Source organism: Gopherus evgoodei, chromosome 3, assembly GCF_007399415.2.
Source record: "Gopherus evgoodei ecotype Sinaloan lineage chromosome 3, rGopEvg1_v1.p, whole genome shotgun sequence".
Taxonomy (NCBI): Eukaryota; Metazoa; Chordata; order Testudines; family Testudinidae; genus Gopherus; species Gopherus evgoodei.
The window spans coordinates 203,490,052-203,504,550 of record NC_044324.1 but is presented as its reverse complement, the minus strand read 5'-3'; the positions used below and the strand labels follow the sequence as shown (position 1 = coordinate 203,504,550).

The 14,499-nt window shown below is 46.6% G+C and overlaps 1 long non-coding RNA gene across 1 annotated transcript in view; it reads left to right on the top strand.

Moving 5' to 3' along the window:
- The first annotated feature begins 8,637 nt into the window (after positions 1–8,637).
- LOC115649162 overlaps positions 8,638–14,499 on the top strand; it is a 42,795-nt gene continuing 36,933 nt past the window's right edge. The window contains exons 1-2 of the long non-coding RNA XR_003999776.1: positions 8,638–8,820; positions 10,260–10,929. This is a non-coding gene — a long non-coding RNA (uncharacterized LOC115649162). The remainder of the gene's footprint in view (positions 8,821–10,259; positions 10,930–14,499) is intronic.

Here is a 14,499-nt window from a genome sequence, read left to right as displayed (position 1 = left end):
AAAAACTCAGTTCCACTCTAATATTAAAACTAAAATGTCTCCTTATTTTGCTCAGTACTCAAAACGAAACTGATTTCTGGTGCATGCTGTTTTTCAACATGCTGTCTGAAAGTCCTCACATGATTCCTTTCCCTTCTGAGGGACAGGCAGCCTTCATCTTTACAGACAGCTCTGCTTACTCTGTCTTCACAACAAAAGTAGGACTGCATAGGAATTTCTTTTTGATGTCCAATGTCTAAATCTACATATTACAAGATGCACAGGAGGTAGAGACAGCCACCAGGCTCTACCACAGAGGATATTTTTTGGCTGGAGGTTGCTGGAAGCCTGTTCCCTCCTTCTGAAGGTAGAAGGATTGTTCAAGAGAGTGCTGGTTGTGGAGGTTGCCAGTCCACCAAGCTCTCCTCCTTTTTAGACTCAGAAAAAATGCAGGGAGATACTTTTGATGACCCAGGTCTCTTTTAGGAGATAGCCAGATCCTTCTGTTTAACAAGCCTTCCTAATCCAGCTAGCCAGATTTGCTTTCTTCTGTTGCATAAAATGGATCCTTCTCACTCTGAACCTTGTTTTGAACTGATTTCAGCATAAACCCAAAACAACATTATTTGATGGGATTAATAATTTTAAAAGGGATCTATTTTCTGTTACATCATTAAAGTTCCAAATAACTCCCAGCCACCTCTTCAGCTGGGATCCCCTGGTTGATTTAAAGGTGTTGGGGCTCCCAGCCACAGCAGTGCCCATGCCCCTGGGCCTTTAAATCTTAAGAGGCCACGCCTCTTCTGTTTGAGGCCACACCCCCCTCAGGACTCCAGCAGTACAGTAAATCCTGTAAATTACTTTCACCTCTGGCAGAGTGGCCCGTTAACACTTCTGAAGTCACAGGACAAAAAGAGGGTTTAGTGTGTTACAGATAGTTGTAATAAGCCATAAATCAAGTGCCTCTGTTTGGTCCATGATGTAACTAGCAGAGCAAGAGGCTCATCTTTTGAAAGTCTTGTGCAGGTTTCCTTTGAAGATGAGGACTGATCGTTTTGTGAAATATGGTTACCCACAGGTGATAAGGTGTTTTTGTCTTTTATTTTTTTCTTGCATGAGTTCACTTGAGAGAGTAGAGATTGCCTGGTTTTACCACGTAATTGTTCTCTGGGCATTTAGTGCACTGGATGAGGTACACCACACAGTGTGATAGGCTTGCTGTGGGGGGTGTTTATTATTGTAGCAGTGGAGGTATGTCTGAGATTTTGCAGGCAGGATCTGGTGCTGTGCCCATTTGTTAGGCATAGTGGCATAGATACCGACTCCGTGGGTGCTCCAGGGCTAAGCAACCAGCAGCAGCCAGCTCCTCCCCCTCCCCACAGAGCCTTCAACCTATCAGTGGCCCTGCCAATCAACTCCTCCCCCTCCTTCCCAGTGCCTCCCACCTGCCACAATCAGCTGTTCTGCAGAGTGCAGGAGGCGCTATGGGGAGGGGGTGGAACTGGGTGGGAAGAGGTAGTGGGAAGAGGCAGGGTGGAGGCTGGTGGCAGGGTGAAAGGGTGGAAGTGGGGGTGGAGCCTGAGGAAAAGTGGGGGTTGGGCACCCCTGGGGCAAGGAGGAAGCTGGTACCTGTGCACTGTGGTACCCTACTGGAAGGGCCATCCTTAGGCATACCTGAAAATTTGGGGCACCCCTGAGTCTTAGGGTATGGCTACACTTGAAATTTCAAAGCGCTGCCGCGGCAGCGCTTTGAAGTGTGAGTGTGGTCGGAGCGCCAGCGCTGGGAGAGAGCTCTCCCAGCGCTGCAGGTACTCCACATCCTCTATGGGTGTAGCTTGCAGCACTGGGAGCCGCGCTCCCAGCGCTGTGGCACTGATTACACTGAGGCTTTACAGCGCTGTATCTTGCAGCGCTCAGGGGGTGTTTTTTCACACCCCTGAGCGCGAAAGTTGCAGCGCTGTAAAGCGCCAGTGTAGGCAAGCTCTTAGGGCTTGTCTACATCAGAAAGTTGCAGCGCTGGTGAGGGAGTTACAGCGCTGCAACTTTGAGAGTGTCCACATCTGCAGGGCATCACCAGCGCTGCAACTCCCTGTTTGCAGCGCTGGCCGTACTCCCGTTTTGTCTCGGGTGTAGAGGATCCAGCGCTGGTGATCCAGCGCTGGTAATCCAATGTAGACACTTACCAGCTCCGTGGAAGGAGGAAGCCTCTGGTAATCAAGCTGGTCTCCCCCGGCTTGCTCTCGCGTTCCCGGAACCCCGAGCAAGCAGGTCTCTTTCCCTGCGGTTTGCAGGGTGGTTCGGGGAACGTGAGAGCAAACCGGGAAAAGAGACCAGCTTCGCCGCGGTTTGCTCTCGCGTTCCCCGAGCAAGCAGGTCTCCTTCCCTGCGGTTTGCAGGGGGGTTCGGGGAACGCGAGAGCAAACCGCGGCGAAGCTGGTCTCCTTTCCCAGTTTGCTCTCTCGTTCCCGGAACCCCGAGCAAGCAAGTCTCTTTCCCTGCAGTTTGCAGGGTGGTTTGGGGAACGCGAGAGCAAACCGCGGCGAAGCTGGTCTCCTTTCCCGGTTTGCTCTCTCGTTCCCCGAACCCTCGAGCAAGCAGGTCTCCTTCCCTGCGGTTTGCAGGGGGGTTCGGGTTCGGGGAACGCGAGAGCAAACCGCGGCGAAGCTGGTCTCCTTTCCCGGTTTGCTCTCTCGTTCCCGGAACCCCGAGCAAGCAAGTCTCTTTCCCTGCGGTTTGCAGGGTGGTTTGGGGAACGCGAGAGCAAACCGCGGCGAAGCTGGTCTCCTTTCCCGGTTTGCTCTCTCGTTCCCCGAACCCCCGAGCAAGCAGGTCTCCTTCCCTGCGGTTTGCAGGGGGGTTCGGGTTCGGGGAACGCGAGAGCAAACCGCGGCGAAGCTGGTCTCCTTTCCCGGTTTGCTCTCTCGTTCCCCGAACCCCCCTTGAAGCCGCCCAACAGCGCTGCAGTGTGGCCACATCTAACACCACTTGCAGCGCTGGTTGCTGTAAGTGTGGCCACTCTGCAGCGCTGGCCCTATACAGCTGTACTAATACAGCTGTAACAACCAGCGCTGCAAAATTTTAGATGTAGACATGGCCTTAGTGTCCAACCTTCTGCCTCTTCCTATCCCTGTTCTGACTCTTCCTGCAGGCTCCCACAGCTAGCTGCTGCAGCCTGGTGACTCTTACTCCAGAGGGGATCTAGTAACTTAAAGCCTCCAGCCTGACAGACCTATTAGCACAACACTGAAACTATTAAAGAGCCATTCAAGTGGTAATGAAGCCATTTAACAGGCACTTGCTAACCCCCAGGTATGTACTGTCAGTTTCTGAATGTACTGACAAAAACAGTTGTGCATGACTGTAATATTTTCTCAGGGTATGGCTGCACTTACATTTGTACAGCGCTGGGAGTTACAGCTGTCTTCGTACAGCTGTGTAGGGAAAGCGCTGCTGTGTGGCCACACTGACAGCTACCAGCGCTGCAGTGTGGCCACATTTGCAGCGCTGTTGGGAGTGGTGCATTGTGGGCAGCTATCCCACAGAGCACTTCATCCCATTTTGGCGCTGTGGGTTGTGGGAAGGGGACGAAAGGGTGCGGGTCATTCTGCTTCCTGTCCCAATGCCCCGTGGTGCATCGCTACACATCCCAGCAGTTTGGTGCCATTGTGAGTCTGCAGCGCGATTTCTGTTAGAAATGGAACCCGAGCTGCTGAGGACCTTGCTGATGAATGTTGCCAGCACATCACGTTTGGCAGTTGAGCTATTCCTTCAGCTCCAAAGTGATAGTGAGGAGTCCGATGATGATATCGATTCGCCTGACGCGCAAGACACTAAACTGCTTGTGGCAGTAACGGACGTGCTCAGCACCGTGGAACAGCGCCTTTGGGCTTGGGAAACAAGCATTGAGTGGTGGGATCACATCGTCCTGCAAGTCTGGGATGATGAGCAGTGGCTGCAGAACTTTTGGATGAGAAAAAACCACTTTCATGGGACTGTGTGAGGAGCTCGCCCCCACCCTGCGGCGCAAGGACACGAGATTGAGAGCTGCCCTGTCAGTGGAGAAGCAGGTGGCTATTGCAATCTGGAAGATGGCAACTCCAGAAAGCTACCGATCGGTCGCAAACCAGTATGGAGTGGGAAAGTCGACCGTTGGAATAGTGTTGATGCAAGTTTGCAGGGCCATTAATCGCATCCTGCTAAGAAGAACCATGACTCTGGGGAACGTGCAGGACATTGTGGATGGCTTTGCACAAATGGGTTTCCCTAACTGTGGGGGGGCGATAGATGGGACGCATATTCCTATTCTGGCACCACCCCACCTGGCATCCGAGTACATTAATAGGAAGGGGTATTTCTCTGTGGTTCTCCAAGCGCTTGTGGATCACCGTGGGCATTTCACTGACATTTACACAGAATGGCCTGGAAAGGTGCATGATGCACACATCTTTCGGAACAGTGCCCTGTTCAGGAAGCTGCAGGCCGGGACTTTTTTCCCAGACCGCAAGATCACAGTAGGGGATGTCGAAATGCCCATTGTGATCCTTGGAGACCCCGCTTACCCCTTAATGCCTTGGCTCATGAAACCGTATACAGGGAAGCTTGACAGGAGCAAGGACCGGTTCAACTACAGGCTGAGCCAGTGCAGAATGACTGTAGAGTGTGCTTTCAGCTGTTTAAAAGGGCGCTGGAGATGTCTTTATGGGAAGCTAGACTTGGGGGAAAGCAGCATCCCTGTGGTTATATCCGCATGCTGTACCCTCCATAATATTTGTGAAGGGAAGGGTGAAACATTCAGTGAGGAATGGACCTCCGAGGTTCAACGCCTGGAGGCTGAATTTGCACAGCCAGAGAACAGGGCTACTAGAGAGGCCCAGCACAGGGTTTCAAGGATTAGGGATGCCTTAAGGGAGCAATTTGAGGCTGAAAGCCAACAGTAATGCTTGGTACCTTGCACGGGAGTTAAGTGCAGTGGTTACAATGATTTGCAGTGCCTGCTTTTCCCTTGGGGTACAGTATGTTTCACTTTCTGCAATAATAAAAAATGTTTTAAAAGCCAAGAAATCATTTATTCAAAATACAGTACATAAAAAGGCAGGGGGATAGGGTGATGAACTGTACATTCAGAGGTTTGAATATGTCCTGCCTGGATTGCTGTGCAATGCCTGCTGCACTTCAGGATTAATATGCTGCATGGTGATGGGGGTTGAGTGCATAGGGTAAGGGTAGTAGGTCTCAGGGCTGGTAGGTGAACGTACAGGTGTTGGGGGCAGCTGGTGGTGGTAAGAACCAGGATGCTGGAGAAGGAGGTTTTGAGCAAACACTGGGGCACAAGGGAGAGAGCTTTTGCGGGGGGGTTAGCATGGTAGTGATCTGCCTGCATGGCTACGAGTGACTGCATACAGTCCGTTTGGCGCACCAGGAGGCTTACCAGCTGCTTTGTGCTTTTCTTGGTAGCCAATTCCTTTCTTCTGCTTTGTGTTTCCCTCCACTGATGCATTTTCTCTCTCCAGTCCTGCAGCCTCTTATTCTCTCTGGCATACTGATTCATAACTGCTTTCACCAAATCTTCTTTGCTTTTCCTTGGTTTTCGCCTCAAGTTCTGTAGTCTTCCAGCAGGCTGTGATAGGGCCGGAGGATTCAAGGACACTTAAAAAAAACAGAAATAGAAACATTTAATACAGAGGCTGCATTGTTTATAATCACAGTGAAGGAGTTTTTAGACTATTTGTAGCATCATTTACACACAGCAAACATAGCACAGAGAGGCCACAACAGCGAAGACATGGTGAGTAATGGAGTGAGTGTTTCTGCCGCTACTCACCTGGGAAGGAGAGCTACTTGAGTCAGGGCTCACTGGGGTTTCTGTGCATTGGGGAAAGCAGAGAGCAGCTGGGGGGGACCTGCACTGAACATTATTCCTACATTTTCCACAGGATTTTCTACTGCCAGATATATCGCTGCTGCGGGTTACCTGGGAAGAGCGGAAGGGTCTTCTACAGCAATGTGGATTCCGCCCTGGTCCCTATGCAGCTTGCCTGTGTGCAGCAATGGTCCCCCCACCCCTCACAGCACAGTGGCGTGGATGCGTTAGCCTGACTGGGACAAGGACCACGGTGGCTCTCCCTATAAACTTGCGCAAGCGCATTGCCCACGCTCTGGCTGAAACTTTTGAAGAGATTACCGAGGCCAATTAGTGAGACGTGATAGACCAAATCAATGGGCTATTCCACATCTAGGCATGCATGCACACAGCCATACCCCCCCCTCTCAAAACATTTCCATCCTTAAAATTTCCATCCTTAAAATAAAAGCTGCTTACCAGGAACCCACTCCTCTGCTTTTTCTTCACCAACAAGTTCCAGCTGCTGCGACTGGCTAGCTTCCTCCTGGCTTGAGAAGAGCTCCTGGCTGCATGCCTCCTGGGACTCTAGGGTGTCTCCCTCCACCCCAGTAGCCTCACTCTCGGTTTCCTCTACACCCTCCCCTCTTCTCCCTGCTCTGAACTCTCCTCAGATTGGCAGTGGGGTCACACCCAAGTATTGCATCCAGCTCCTTGTAAAAACAGCAGATCGTGGGGGCAGCTCCTGAGTGGCGGTTTCCTTCACGGGCTTTGCAATAGGCACTCCGCAGCTCCTTTACTTTAACCCTGCACTGCAACGCGTCCCATTCATGGCCCTTTGCAGAATGGACTTTAGTCTACAGGACCTTAGTTTAAAATTTGCTTTAAAAATATTTCATTACTGTCTTGCTGAAGATGATAAAATCACCTCTCTAAAAAATCCTTGAGGAGGGCCCTTACAGAGACCACACCTCTTTTCTGCCAGATAGCTGGGCAACCGAGTTTCCCTTTCTTTACTTCTGACTATTTGATGAACTAGTTTTAAGAGAACCCTCTAGCAAAATCAGTACCATAGTAAGATATAAAATCCTTTGTTATGCCTAAAATCTTTGGAAACATATTTTTTAAAGTTGGTGAAATTTCATAAACATGTCTATTGTTATGGAGATCACACAAAGTAAATTAGTGTTCCCTTTTTCTAAAAGCAATGAACATTGCTTTTATGAACACACTAAACCTCTGTGACTGATTAATTTAAAATAATGTCTTTGTTTCAGTGAGTTAAATATATATATAGTAATCTGGAATGATTAATATATGAAGGCTTAAGAGTACATTTAAAATATAAAATCAGCTTAGAAATACTGTTTAAGAAAATGTAAAACAGAGAAGAGCTGTATCATGTATTCAATAATATTTAATGTTCTACTCAGCACGACAGCTGACTTGCCCTTACTACAAAGTTTTTGCAAATAAATTTCTGACAAACTTCAAACTTCAAAAAACCCATGACTGACATTTTTTATTCCCAAATTTAGTGCTTTTAATTAGGTACCTTCTGCATGTCCAGTCTTCATTTTCTGGCATGCAGTGGAAAACATGTTCCATTTTCTTTAGAAAGAAATTGCAGAAGAGTATTTTTTTTTCCAAATGTCATTTGCTTCATTTGGATTCAGGGATTTGGCTGGAAAGGGGTGAGCATGGTGGGGAAGGGAAGAGAGGAAGGAGACAGTGGGGAGAGGGCGGAGCCTGGGCAGAGTGGGGCGGAGCAGGAGTGGAGTATGGGCAGGGCCACAGGTAGGCTGGGGAGCTAGCCTTCCCAAGCAGTAGCTTCACCCACCACCCATGACAGCAAGTAAGAGCGGGTCAGCTTCCGCACACCCAGTGTGCCACTGCAGTCTCCTTAGGCTGGGGCTGTATTCACAGAGCCGAATGCGTCAGCACCATGCATTCTGTATGAGGGAGAGGGTACGGGGATCTTTGCGGTGAACTGTGACTCTCTCCCTCAGGATCTTTCTGTCAGAGTCTGTCAACCTCCTTCCAGAATGGCTGCTGTGTGTCAGTCTCTTCTGGCCCCTCCCCTGCTGCCATCCACAAAGCTCAAAGAAAAGAGTAAACCCTTTCAAAGCTTACACATGCATGAGAACTGTGTGAAAGCTGAAATCATGAGTCCACAACTCATTTTTGAGAACCACTGAAGATAATGTTGATCATTAGGGATTATTATTATTTGTTTGTTAAGCATTCATAGTGTACCCAATTCTTATTTATTTATTGTGTTCCAGTAGCACCCGCAATTTGCTAGGCACTGCTCACACACACAGGAAGACACACAGCCTCTGTCCCAAAAGCTTAGTATCTAAAGTTCCAACCCTCCAGACACGTGAGCACGTGCTCAACTTTACACATTGAATTTAATGGGGCTTGTCTCGTGCATAAAGCTAAGTATATGCTTAAATGTTTGTGAGATCGGGGCCTAAAAACATAAGCAGCATAACAAGGGGTGGAGGAAAAGGATCCGCTTAAAATAAGTACAATTTTTATATAGTTTATACTTTTAAAAATATCTGCTATAGCTGTGGTTTTTCAACAGTGATTTTGGCTGCATCAGTTTTGGGGTGCCCAACTAGAGATATCTTAAAGTAGCTGGATTTTCAAAAGGTAGGCACTCAGCACATTTCTTAAGCTGGTCACCCCAAAACTGAGATGCCCTGACTCACTAATCGCTGTTGAAAGACTTGTCCTTTAATTTTAAAAATTAAATTAACACATATGAGCTGAACCCAGCATGCCAACATTCTCTCCATTATTAATTGGCCAGTTTCTAGCAGGCATCACAGAAAAACTGGGTCTGGAGGAAGAATATGAAAAGGCATAGAATAGTGCCTTACAGATCAGTTTCAGGAGGGCATTCCATGTACATGGGGAGTAAAAATGAAGAAGGCGTGGGACGTTTGTGTGATGCTGATAAATGCGAGGACGAGGCTGGCACCAATGGCAGAGTTAAGGAGGCTGGGGTGATATGATAAGAGACAAGTGTGGATAAGTAGGGAGGGGTGGGGTTGTGATGGGCTTTGAAACTGAGGACAAGAAGCTTGTAATTGATGTGGTAAAATGGGGAAGCAGCTGGGGGGATTTAAAAGAGTGAAGTGAAATGATCAGGGCAAAGGGACTAAAGACAGGGCCAGAGAGAAATCCCTAATGACCTCCAAACACATGTGTAGACTGACCATCTTCTAAAAAGAATCTGAAACCATCCATTCCAACTGAGGCCTGTGTGACTCCCCAAAAGTCATTCTTTTCATTGGTACTCTTGCCTGCTGGCTGCATTTCTGACACTAATGCTTTCATGGGCAGACAAGAAACTTGTCCAATATGACAACAGCAAGGAGACCTACCAAAAGCCAAAGCAATAAATAACAGCTTGTTTGCAGAGTGAACTTTTCCTATGCCTTTTGGAGTGTAGAAGCCCACTAGAACAGCTGTCTTACATGGGCCAAGGGACTGAAAGGCAGGGCTTGAAGCCAAATATTCAGGTATTCTAATTCAAGCTGTACTGCTGCCTTGCTCTATTGTCTTGGGTAAGTCACAGGAAGTCAGTTTTTCAGAAGCATCTATTAAGTTTGGCCACCTCCATTTTTGGGGTGTCCAGTTTGAGCCATCTAACAGCAACATTTTCAAAAGAGTTCAGCAGCACCCAGTAGCTCCAATTTAGATACCTAAATAAGTGTCTGGATTTGCAAAAACATTCAGCACTCTGCAGTCTCCATGGTTCTATTGATTACTGGCAATGCTGAAAATCTGGCCACTTCATTTAGGTGCTGAGATGGGAGCTGAGCTGTTTGGAAAATACAGCTCCCAATTGTGGATACTCCGTACTTTGGAAAAATGGCTCCCTAGGCCTAATTATCATGGGTGCTGGGGATCTGCAGCTTGCTAGAAATCTTGAACACCCCTGAAAATCAAAATCAAAGCATCTCAAGTTGGAAACCTGAAAACTGAGGCACACAAAATTAGTGAATGTATCTGAAAACATTGCCCTTTATGTCTGTCTGTTTTTCCAGGGATGTTGTGGAAATTAATTAATGTTAAATTTTCAGAAGCACCCAGCTGACTTAGACTCCTAGGTCCCATTTTCAAAAGTGAATTGAAGGGAGTTAAGTGCCTAAATACCTTTAAAAATCTTGGCTGAAGGCACTTAGGAACCTAAGTCTTATTGAAAGTCAGTGGAATTTGGTTCCTAATTTATTCCCAGATTACTTTTGAAAATGAGAATTAGGCTCTTAAGTGTTGTAGATGTTTTGAAATCTTACCCAATGTTTGTTCAGTACTTTGAAAATGTACAGAGCAAAATATAGACTATGTACTATTGTGAATTTGCAAAAACAAGCACTGGAAATGAGAGGGGATATTTTTTTTGAGATAATCTTCCTCATTTCAGGACTTGAGCAGCAGCTTTTAACTGCAACCCCACAGGATGCACCAGCAGTAGGAAAAGAGCATTGAAGCAAGATAGGTGAATAGCCTGTGACCTCTCCGGACTCAGGATGGAGTTTGCAGGAGCCATCTTGAGATGAAAGAGAGCAGTTCCATAGGAGCCACACCAAACTCTGGCTGCAACAAACCCCTGACCTGGGGGAAACTAGCCCTGCTATTAGGAAGAGAGCAGCAGTCACACTGGTCCCAGCCTGAGAGAAACGTGTCAGGTAGCAAATGCAGACCTGCGAGATGACCTTTCACCATCATTTCTATCGCTAATGCTAAGAGGAGCTGACCAGGATATCTGCACCTGTCTAGTTTCAGAGAAGAAAAGCTGCAGCCATCCTCCAGCACAGAGCAGCAACACATGCCTGTTCCTGAAGGCTCCATCAGCCAAATTACTGTGTTCCAGAAGGGCCAGTGTCCTGGTAGGTGACCAGACTCATTGACTCATCCACCTGACGTGGAGGCCTAATCTGGATAAGTGTAAGCAGTCCCAGAGGCACACCTCTGCAACTCCTTTCTGAGCTAGAACAGGGTATTAGATAGACTCTTGGACAACATGTATGCAGACTGTGGACTTGAGACTCCACTGTCTCTTTTATCTTGTGTTGTCACCATCTCTTTTACAGGTAAGTGTAAAACGCTACCACATGGGAATGACTGTACACTTATTCTGCACAGGCATAAATGATTAGGTGAGATGCAAGTCAGTGATGAATTGAGCATTATGTACTCCATGGGCTAGATTCTTGGCTATTGTAAATCAGCCTAGTTCCTTTTATGGCAATGGAGCACCTGAGGCTCCAGCTTCATATTTCTGCTACTACGCCTCTGTTGTGAAGACCCATTGCAGGCAGCAGCTTTGGCTCCCTGAGCTCTGTTGTAGGCCGTTCTCGTCACATGACTAGGGGTCTATGATCTCTGTTTTTTCTGCTAATTTATCTCCTGGAGCTTTCTACAAATAACAGCAAAAGATCTCCAAAAGTCCCTCTGCTTCTGTTGATGGTGGAGGTAGAGGGGGGCAAGGGTGTCTAACAAATACATAATTTTCTTCTCACTTCATCGTTCCCTCTCCATCTGAAATGGCAGGTGTACTGAGCAGGAATGGTGTGTGAATCGATTTGGAGGCAATCAGTGACACAGCAGCTGGCCAGAGCCGAACACCAAGTCATCGATCGGCTCCAAATCAATTTGCACACCGCTCCTGCTCACATTACCTGCCATTTCAGACAAAGAGGGAACAGTGAAGTGAGAAGAAAATTGCACAAAAGTACACTGGGACCTTTCTAAATAATCTGAGAGGTCACTTACTAGCCATCCTTCCCTTCTTGTATGTGTGTCTATACTATAGATGAAAGTATGTGATGGGGCTATATTGCTATGCCTTGTTCCATGGCTTAGATGCTATTGAAAGGGAACATAAAACACTGGGAGAAATACTGATGGCTGGCAGATAGCCTGGATAAGACACACTGGCCTGGATTCTCTGTTGCCTTGCACCTTCTGTATTAGCTAGTTATACTAGTGCAAAGTGGGTATAAGGCTCTGGCATTCTCAGCTGCTCAGGTGTAAACAAAGACCCAAAGTCACAGACAGTGGAGAAGTGGGCCCTTTAGTTTGTGAACATACTTATCAGTTAACTGGTTTTTGTATGTTTTAATAATACAGATGTTGTGCATGCCTGGAAGGCCTTCCATCTGCAGATGTCAATGTGCTTTATAAGCATCCATGAATTAAGACTCCAAGCACTCATGTCAGGTAGAACGGAGTTATTACCCCAGTAACAAGATGTGCGTCAAGCATAATTGCTTTGTCACTTTGGTTTGATGGTGCTTTCCCTTTCCCCTTCCTTTGTGCGTATCTTCCCATCTAATTTGGACTGTAGACTTTTTTGAGCATGGACCTTGGTCCCAATTCATTCCCTGCTCCAGCGCAGAGACCAACGGAGGCAGCTTGTGCTCCCCTATCCTGATGCTACCATTGGCCACTCTGGCCCGGGCACAGGTCAGAATTGCCATGAAGGATACCCTAACCTGTGTCCCAGTTGTCAGGGCTCTATGGGCCTTGCAGCAGCTAATGAATACCTGAGGCATAGGAACACCCAAGGCACATACTGAATGTCCCCTTTCCCAGAGGCTCTTGCACTGGAGCACAGATGCATCATGCACTGAGAGTATTTCTGAGGGGAAGCTTAGCCAGTGCAAAATGATCATAGGGTAGCCATGAATTGGGCACCCTATCTTCATCCATGTCTGCACAGCACCAAAGTGTCAATGCACAGCAATGTCCATAAACTGCCATGGACAACAACAATATGAATAATTATTTTACCTATCAGGAAAGTGAGGCAGTGCATGACTGAGTAAATTGCCCAAAGTCATACTGCAAGTCAATGCCATATCTTGACTCAACACTTAACCAAATTTAATCACTAGATCATGCTGCCTCTCTTCTTAATAACAAAATAAAACGATGTAGATAGCATACAGCTAAATACATTTGAAAGATGCAGTGGAAGCTAGGATAGGGGCTCTGTATTTGTTCTGCTGCAGTTCAGGACATGGTGAGTGCATAAACAGAGTACAGAGCTGCATTCCTTGCATTGCTTTAGGGGTTAGCAACTGGACTAGGCAAAATGAAAAACACTGAACACAGGTCCTGCCAGTTTCAGCAGAAGAAGAACTAGTTTTCAACTACTTTATTATTCACTAATTATTAATGCAAGGATTGACTGTATGCTTATCTGTTTACAGTGAGTTAAACTGCAGATAGTCCTAAAGCAGAAGGAAGGAAGGATTCTTCACCTCACCCTTTGCACAGGACTCCACATCACTTAGATTGTGAACTCTTTGAGGCAGGGACCTTATGTTCTTATATTCTTATGAATGGCCATACTGGGTCAGACCAAAGGTCCATCAAGCCCAGTATCCTGTCCTCTGACAGTGGTCAATGGAAGGTGCCCCAAAGGGAATGAACAGACTGGTTATCATCAAGTGATCCATGCCCTGTCACCCAATCCCAGCTTCTGGCAAACAGAGGCTAGGGACACAATTCCTGCCCATCCTGGCTAATAGCCATTGATGGATCTATCTTCCATGAATCTGTCTAGCTCCCTTTTGAACACCATTATAGTATTTGGCTTCACAACACCCTCTGGCAAGGAGTTCCAGAGGCTGACAGTGCGTTGTGTGAAAAAATACTTTCTTGTGTTTGTTTTAAACCCGCTGCCTATTAATTTCATTTGGTAACCCCTGATTCTTGTGTTATGAAAAGAAGTAAATAATACTTCCTTATTTACTTTCTCCACACCACTCATGAATTTATAGACCTCTATCATATCCCCCTTTAGTCACCTCTTTTCCAAGCTGAAAATTCCCATTTTATTCATCTCTCCTCATACGGAAGCTGTTCTATACCCCTAATCATTTCTGTTGCCCGTTTCTGAACCTTTTCCAATTCCAATCTATCTTTTTTCAGAGGGGGAAACCATATCTGCATGCAGTATTCAAGGTGTGGGTGTACCAGGGATTTATATAGAGGCAATATGATATTTTCTGTCTTATTATCTATCCCTTTGTTGATGATTCCCAACATTCTGTTCACTTTTTTGACTGCCACTGCACATTGAGTGGATGTATTCAGAGAACTATCCACAATGACTCCAAGATCTCTTTCTTGAGTGGTAACAGCTAATTGGACCCCATCATTGTATATGTATAGTTAGGATTATGCTTTCCAATGTGCATTACTTTGCATTTATCAACATTAAATTTAATCTGCCATTTTGTCGCCCAGTCACCCAGTTTTGTAAGATCCTTTTGTAGCTCTTCACAGTCTTCCTGGGACTTAACTATCTTGAGTAGTTTTGTTTCATCTGCAAATTTTGCCACCTCATTATTTACCCCTTTTTCCAGATCATTTATGAATATGTTAAATAGGAGTGGGCCCAGTACAGATCCCAGTTTGCCTGGTACTGAAGTGAGGCTTACTGGCCTATAGTTGCCAGGATCACCTCTTGAGCCCTTTTTAAAATTTGGTGTCACATTAGCTATCTTCCAGTCATTTGGTACAGAAGCTGATTTAAATGATAGGTTACAGATGACAGTTAGTAGTACTGCAATTTCACATTTGAGTTCCTTCTGAAGTCTTGGGTGAATACCATAAGGTCCTGGTGGCTTATTGCTGTTTAGTTTATCAAT